This window comes from Palaemon carinicauda, chromosome 6 (assembly GCF_036898095.1).
Source record: "Palaemon carinicauda isolate YSFRI2023 chromosome 6, ASM3689809v2, whole genome shotgun sequence".
Taxonomy (NCBI): domain Eukaryota; kingdom Metazoa; phylum Arthropoda; class Malacostraca; order Decapoda; family Palaemonidae; genus Palaemon; species Palaemon carinicauda.
In genome coordinates this window covers 13,088,899-13,096,398 of record NC_090730.1, presented here as the reverse complement: position 1 = coordinate 13,096,398, position 7,500 = coordinate 13,088,899, and the positions used below count along the sequence as shown (strand labels likewise).

At 34.9% G+C, this 7,500-nt stretch overlaps 2 pseudogenes; one reads left to right on the top strand and one right to left on the bottom strand.

The window, feature by feature from the left end:
- The window catches only part of LOC137642869 (uncharacterized), a 443,369-nt pseudogene that overhangs the window by 13,179 nt on the left and 422,690 nt on the right, over window positions 1-7,500 (bottom strand).
- The window catches only part of LOC137642313 (uncharacterized), a 35,784-nt pseudogene continuing 33,529 nt past the window's right edge, over window positions 5,246-7,500 (top strand).

Below are 7,500 nucleotides of genomic sequence, written 5' to 3'. Positions count from 1 at the left end.
TTCACCCCTATGACATCCGCGCTCAAAAGTAGTTCCAAGCTATGTCATTACACAGACGATTTTTTTTCTTATATAAACTTTAAGCAAAATTGCGTTCTGGTATGCAAAATACATTTGAATGTTGCAACTGATTTGAGTGACAAGTCAGCGAGATCATCCTTCATGTTGGGCTCGTGACTTTGAACATTGAAAAGTGCGTTCGATCATCATGTTGTCAAGAAGACTATTAAAGTCTTAAGTAAAATGTCACGAAGTCATTGGTGTCTGTAACTGAAGTTATAACTGACTGATTTTATTTCTTGTTTTTTTCAAGATCTCAAGCAGTAGACAATTTTAATCGCTTCTTTAAGAAGGAACATGTCCAACTTTGATTTTTAATGTAACGCACTTTATCATTTATTAATATTTCTACAGTTGACTTCACTTTTATTTGCTCTTTTTTCCAGTTGCCTGCCTATTTCTAAGATGGGCAATTACGTAATTTATAGGCATTACACGTTTTCCGAAGAAAGAAATATTTCAGTTGTATTTCAAATTACAGTATTTATTCATATGAGATACGTTGTCTCAAAATATTCATGTGTATAAAATTATACACACACGCATGTTATATATATATATATATATATATATATATATATATATATATATATATACTTACTGATTTCAACTAATATTCATTTCAATGAAAAATGAGAGAGAATTTTAAAAAATAAAAAAAAAATAAAAAAAAAGCAATATGCGCATGAGTAAAATAACTGATTGCCAGCCTCACTTACAATCTTCCCTAAGAAATACCAATAGTTCAGAACGCATTTGCCTAATTTGCCGAGGTAGTGGGACTAAAGAAAATCAAGTAAAATGACCTAGCGGTGGAAACACTCCTAAGAAGATGAATTTTCTATTTCTTCAGAGCATGTAGCAAGGGGGTGGTTCAATGTTTTTTCGCCATTGGAAATATTAATCAGTTTGTTATGACGTGATCTATGTAAATTTTGTCAAGAGGGATGTAAATTCACCAATTTTGCCAGTGAGGAGGTGAGGAAAATCTAGACAGTTCTTGTTTGGATGTTAATATTAGAATGAAAGGGCATGAATATCCTGCAGCTTCGAGAATATACGTAAAATTTGAATAAATGCAACATCATATGGAGAGGAGTCATAAGCTTTGTGGAAGTTTTCTGAATGGGTCTTAATACTGATTCAGTAAATAGAAGATGAATTTGACAAGAAAAAAAAAAGTAATTAACTTTTTTTTCCTGTCTGATCTCTGAAAAAAAAAAAAAATCTTATTCCTAATTACAGAGTCCATTAATCAAGACATGACCCCTACGCCAGTTCTACCGTGTAACTAATAAGTCAATGAATAATATATCACGACAGAGATGCCATTGTACTATTTCGAACGGCTGGAACGCCACCTGGCCATAAAATTGCCAGCTGTTTTAAGTACTTCGCGTGTCGCAGAGAGGCGTCGCTAGCATAAAAGATAGCCTAGTGGCGTAATAACAGCCTTACTTGCACTAACTACAGTATGCATATTCGGCCAACTCTGGCATTGAGGATTCAAAGCATTTCTGATATGTTCTCACGAATCTTCCAAAGCCAAGGTCGATGTCAGTCGTTTGTTCTTACGAGCTAAAAGAAAATTAAATTTTTTTTGAGGGGAAGGGGACCATTTTGGAATGAGTGAATGATCTCAGAGTGGATACACCTAAACTAGGATATAATGAAATCATAGAAACTGCGAGTTGTTTTATATCAAGAGCCTGTGCTTGGTCCCAGGGATCAGGCACTCTTCAATAACAAACGACAAGAAACTAGTCTTAGTCGGACACAGCTCCGAATGAGATAGTGATATCAATATTCATGATTATCGTCTTGTAATTATTCATGACTTTTCCCTTTTATCATTTCTATCTCTTATCTGCTTTTCACCTTTGTGGATAGTAACGCCTCTTTATCGTAGGTCACAAAAAAAAAAAAAAAAAAAAAAAAAAACACCAATAATCAAAGATTTTCGCTGAAGCACCTAAGATTGTCTTTCAGATCTTACTTCAATTGTTTAGTTATGTTTTCATAATAAATCTTAGTTCAACTAACGTATTTTACACTTTTTAGTTCAAGCTGATCACGAAAAGTGATGACTTAGTAAGATATTTTATAGGATGTAGATGTGTTTACATTTTGTATTCATACTAAATTTTTAACATGAAAACTGAGTTTACTGTAAATTATATTGTTGTTGTTTTTTTTCGATTACGAAGAATTTTATATATTCTAATTATTTCTATATTTAAAAAGCGATAGAAAGAAATAGAATTTATCTGAAATCTTGAGTGCTAGACTATTTCTTATTAAGAAATGATTTTGTTTCCAAGATTTTACATTAATAAAAAAATCCTCATTATTGAATTAATCCATGTATACAATTTTTATGTTCTAAGAAATATGTTTTTAATTCCATCGGTATAGGAGACTGGCACAAAGGAACCTTTCATACTCCCGTCTTGAAAGCAATTGGATTTCCACAGAGAGAGAGAGAGAGAGAGAGAGAGAGAGAGAGAGAGAGAGAGAGAGAGATATTTGCCGTGCAAAAATACCTCCTGAATGTCACGAATAAGCAAGTGAAATTCCATAACAAACCACCGTGAAGTGTTTCTTGATACGTATACAGTATGTTATTCTGCGTACATTTGTATATAGGCTAATATCACTCTGGAATGAATTTCTCTCTCTCTCTCTCTCTCTCTCTCCTCTCTCTCTCTCTCTCTCTCTCTCTCTCTCTCTCTCTCTCTCTTTCTCTCTCTCTCTCTCCTCTCTCTCTCTCTCCTCTCTCTCTCTCTCTCTCTCTCTCTCCCTCTCTCTCTCTCCTCTCTCACTATATCTTTAATAATGACAAGGAATAAACTCGGATAAACTTGTTTGTCCGGGCCATTACCATCATTATCATTATTACAAGCTCCAGTCCCCGTATATATCAAAGAGAAATGCTGAATATACAGTTCGTTTACCTTAGTTGTAGAATATGCTCACGAGGACGAATCTAAAATGAGATGAATGACTTCTCGATGTCTAACTGAATATCATTAGAGCAAAGGATGTACCGAGAATTGAAAGATAAGTTTAATGTTTATATTGAAAATTAAAAACAGTAAGGTTTATTGGGCATATTTTTACGGCAATTCCAGTACAAATCTTGATAAAAGAGGAGGGGACAGGGATAACGCCCTTTAAAAAAAAGAAAAGAAAAAAAAAAGGAGTCTTTTGGATCTGGTTCGATCAGTACCGGTTCACAGAGTGGCCTTAAAACCAGAGATATCTGAGAAAAGAGAAGATAGAAAACGATGGAATTCGAAAAAGATTTCGAAAATGGAAATGTCGAGTTATTGCATTATATCAAAAGAAGGAAAAATAAATGGCGTTACAACACCTATGGTCATCGACACCGAGAAAAAGGAAATGGCGGAATTAAAAGCCTGATGAATGGGCTACTTAAGAGACCAAATGAGAGTTCAAAAATAGAAAAGCAGTGAATGAAAAAATCTAAAATGCGACAAAAATTATATGCGATTTGAAGCTTGTGTCGTTCACGCCTGAACGCCAAGATTTTTCACTGGATCGCACACGCGCGCAGCCAAGGGAAAAATAATAGATCTCGCATTGGAACGAGAGGGCAAGGAGGTTATCTTACGCGGCCATATGTATCCGAATTCCAAAAATAAGGTTTGGTGGATATGATCTTAGTTTCATCATCATCGTCTCCTCCTACGCCATATTGACGCAAAGGGCCTCGGTTAGATTTTGCCAGTCGTCTTATTGACGGACTAAATCTATAGAGGATTCATTGGTTAGATTCATCAAAGGATAGCCAGTTCCTTGTGATGCGCAGTGCCTATCTAACTACAGCAAGGCAAGTGACCCCTGCCGGTCCATACTAATTCCAGTAAGATCATCCGCCAGGCGTCAGGAGTAGAAAGAATAGTCCATCACCTTAAACCCAACCCGTCACCCTGCTGACAGTGACTTCTTCGAGATTTAGGGCATCATTTCCTTCACACCCAAAGTTCTCGTTTGCTTTCATTAATAAGTTTTTATTCGCAGAGGGAATATGTAGATTTTAGTTGTAGATTTCAGTGCTTTAATAGCCACGAGAGGGATCTTGTGGCACTGGTAGAATTCTTCACTCTGAGGAATACTTGGAATCAGGAAGGACAGAATTATGAGGTATATTCCGTTTCGGAGAAGAAAACAATTACCGTATATATACGCACCCATATATATATAATATATATATATATATATATATATATATATATATATATATATATATATATATATATGTATATATATATATATATATATATATATATATATATATATATATATATATATATATATTGACGATCTATCGCTGAGGCATGCGATGTATAAATTTGTCACTATGCTAGAGGAAGGATCAGAAAAACGAAATTTTTGGATTAGCGCTTTCGTATTTTCATACCTCTTCAGGTCCAATTGAAAATTAGTACGCAACTACAGTAGTTTGAAAATTACAGCTGTAATTTTTAAACTAGTTGTGTACTAATTTTTATGTTATTGTATTATTTCCTCGTTTACTGCTGTCGCAGAGGTGACTTTGATTCTGCTCATAACTTTCTGTATCAATTAGACCTGAAGAGGTATGAAAATACGAAAGCGCTAGTCCAAAAATTTCGTTTTTCTGATCCTTCCTCCAGCATAGTGACAAATATATATATATATATATATATATATATATATATATATATATATATATATATATATATATAATATATATATGTATATATATATATATATATATATATATATATATATATATATATATATATATTCTATAACCCATTCTGAATGGAGGTACCTTAACAGGGTGAAAGGGTTTGCGTATCGGCATCATCACGAAAGCTGTACTAGTCAGGGCCACCAACATTAGGTTGGTTTGCTGTAAGCGATCAGACGAAAACTAGCCAAACCCCAGACATGAACTGACACGTCTGAGGCTTCTATCTTGCAGTGGACTAGAAACAGCAGCAATTTTTTTTTTTTTTTTTTTTGATGATGTGACACCAGAAAATTTGAGTATTTTCATGTCTTAGGAAGTCCCTAAATATGAGGTTGCTAAGCCCACGAACCATTCAATGCCCCTAGAGTATTTGCATCCTTTTACAAGTGGCTTGATAGCTATGCGATAGTTCGGGATTAAACGATGTTTCTGAAATCGAAAGGCGAAAAGTTTCAAGGAGGAGGAGAACGAAAAACTTACGAAATGATGAACAAACGGTTTGGAAGACGAATGATGGAGTTGGTTGTCACAGTAAATACAATTGGGGACATGTTATTGATGAAGGCTCTTGCAGGTGTGGGAAGCAGCAACGTCGAAGTTGTGGAGATTTGTTACCGGAGGTTCACCCTTAATTCAGAAGTGCCTCTGGTGGGGGCATGGAAATGACAAAGGGTGCTTTCTCCTTTGAACTGAAGACGCAGTCTTTTAGGTGGAATGGTTTTGCCTGGGGAGGAACTGGGGATATTGAAGTGCTGATGTTCATCTTTTATTGAGATACACTTAAAAAAAAAAACACGTAATTTTAATCGGAAAATCTCCGTAAAAATACAGTATACTGTTCTTAGCTGTATTTCAATAAAATACAGGCGACCATAATTTTTACCCTACTTTGTTATTATCATTTACGGGTTGGTGACCGTAATATTATTCCTTTATTACGTCAATATAACCGTTTTAAAACGATAAATGTCTGGCAACATTTATTCCAGGATTTTTACCGTTTTTACGCTAGATTTTTAACATTGTAGACGTATACAAAACTGACATTAGAAGAAAAAATTCATGAAAAAACATTGGTGCCGGTTAAGTATGTGGCCTACCTTTCGAATATGGTCTACGAAATTCTATCTGATTTAGTATGTGGCCTACCCTAACATATCCTAACCTAACAAGTCAGGTAGGCCACATACTAAACCAGAATAAAAAAAAGGTAGGCCACATACTAAAACAGAATAAAAAAGGTAGGCCACATACTAAAACAGAATAAAAAAAGGTAGGCCACTTACTAAACCAGAATAAAAAAGGTAGGCCACATACTAAAACAGAATAAAAAAGGTGGGCCACTTACTAAACCAGAATAAAAAAGGTAGGCCACATACTAAACCAGAATAAAAAAGGTAGGCCACTTACTAAAGCAGAATAAAAAAGGTAGGCCACATACTAAAGCAGAATAAAAAAAGGTAGGCCACTTACTAAACCAGAATAAAAAAGGTAGGCCACATACTAAAACAGAATAAAAAAGGTAGGCCACATACTAAAGCAGAATAAAAAAGGTAGGCGACTTACTAAACCAGAATAAAAAAAGGTAGGCCACATACTAAACCAGAATAAAAAAGGTAGGCCACATACTAAACCAGAATAAAAAAAGGTAGGCCACATACTAAACCCGAATAAAAAAAGGTAGGCCACATACTAAACCAGAATAAAAAAGGTAGGCCACATACTAAACCCGAATAAAAAAAAGGTAGGCCCCATACTAAACCCGAATAAAAAAAGGTAGGCCACATACTAAACCCGAATAAAAAAGGTAGGCCACATACTAAACCCGAATAAAAAAGGTAGGCCACATACTAAACCCAAATAAAAAAGGTAGGCCACATACTAAACCCAAATAAAAAAGGTAGGCCACATACTAAAACAGAATAAAAAAGGTAGGCCACTTACTAAACCAGAATAAAAAAGGTAGGCCACATACTAAAGCAGAATAAAAAGGTAGGCCACTTACTAAACCAGAATAAAAAAGGTAGGCCACATACTAAAGCAGAATAAAAAAGGTAGGCCACTTACTAAACCAGAATAAAAAAGGTAGGCTACATACTAAACCAGAATAAAAAAGGTAGGCCACATACTAAACCCGAATAAAAAAGGTAGGCCACATACTAAACCCGAATAAAAAAGGTAGGCCACATACTAAAACAGAATAAAAAAGGTAGGCCACATACTAAAACAGAATAAAAAAGGTAGGCCACATACTAAACCAGAATAAAAAAGGTAGGCTACATACTAAACCCGAATAAAAAAGGTAGGCCACATACTAAACCCGAATAAAAAAGGTAGGCCACATACTAAACCAGAATAAAAAAGGTAGGCCACATACTAAACCCGAATAAAAAAGGTAGGCTACATATTAAACCCGAATAAAAAAAAGGTAGGCCACATACTAAATCCGAATAAAAAAAAGGTAGGCCACATACTAAACCCGAATAAAAAAAAGGTAGGCCACATACTAAACCCGAATAAAAAAGGTAGGCCACTTACTAAACCCGAATAAAAAAAGTAGGCCACATACTAAACCCGAATAAAAAAGGTAGGCCACATACTAAACCCGAATAAAAAAGGTAGGCCACATACTAAACCCGAATAAAAAAAAGGTAGGCCACATACTAAACCCGAATAAA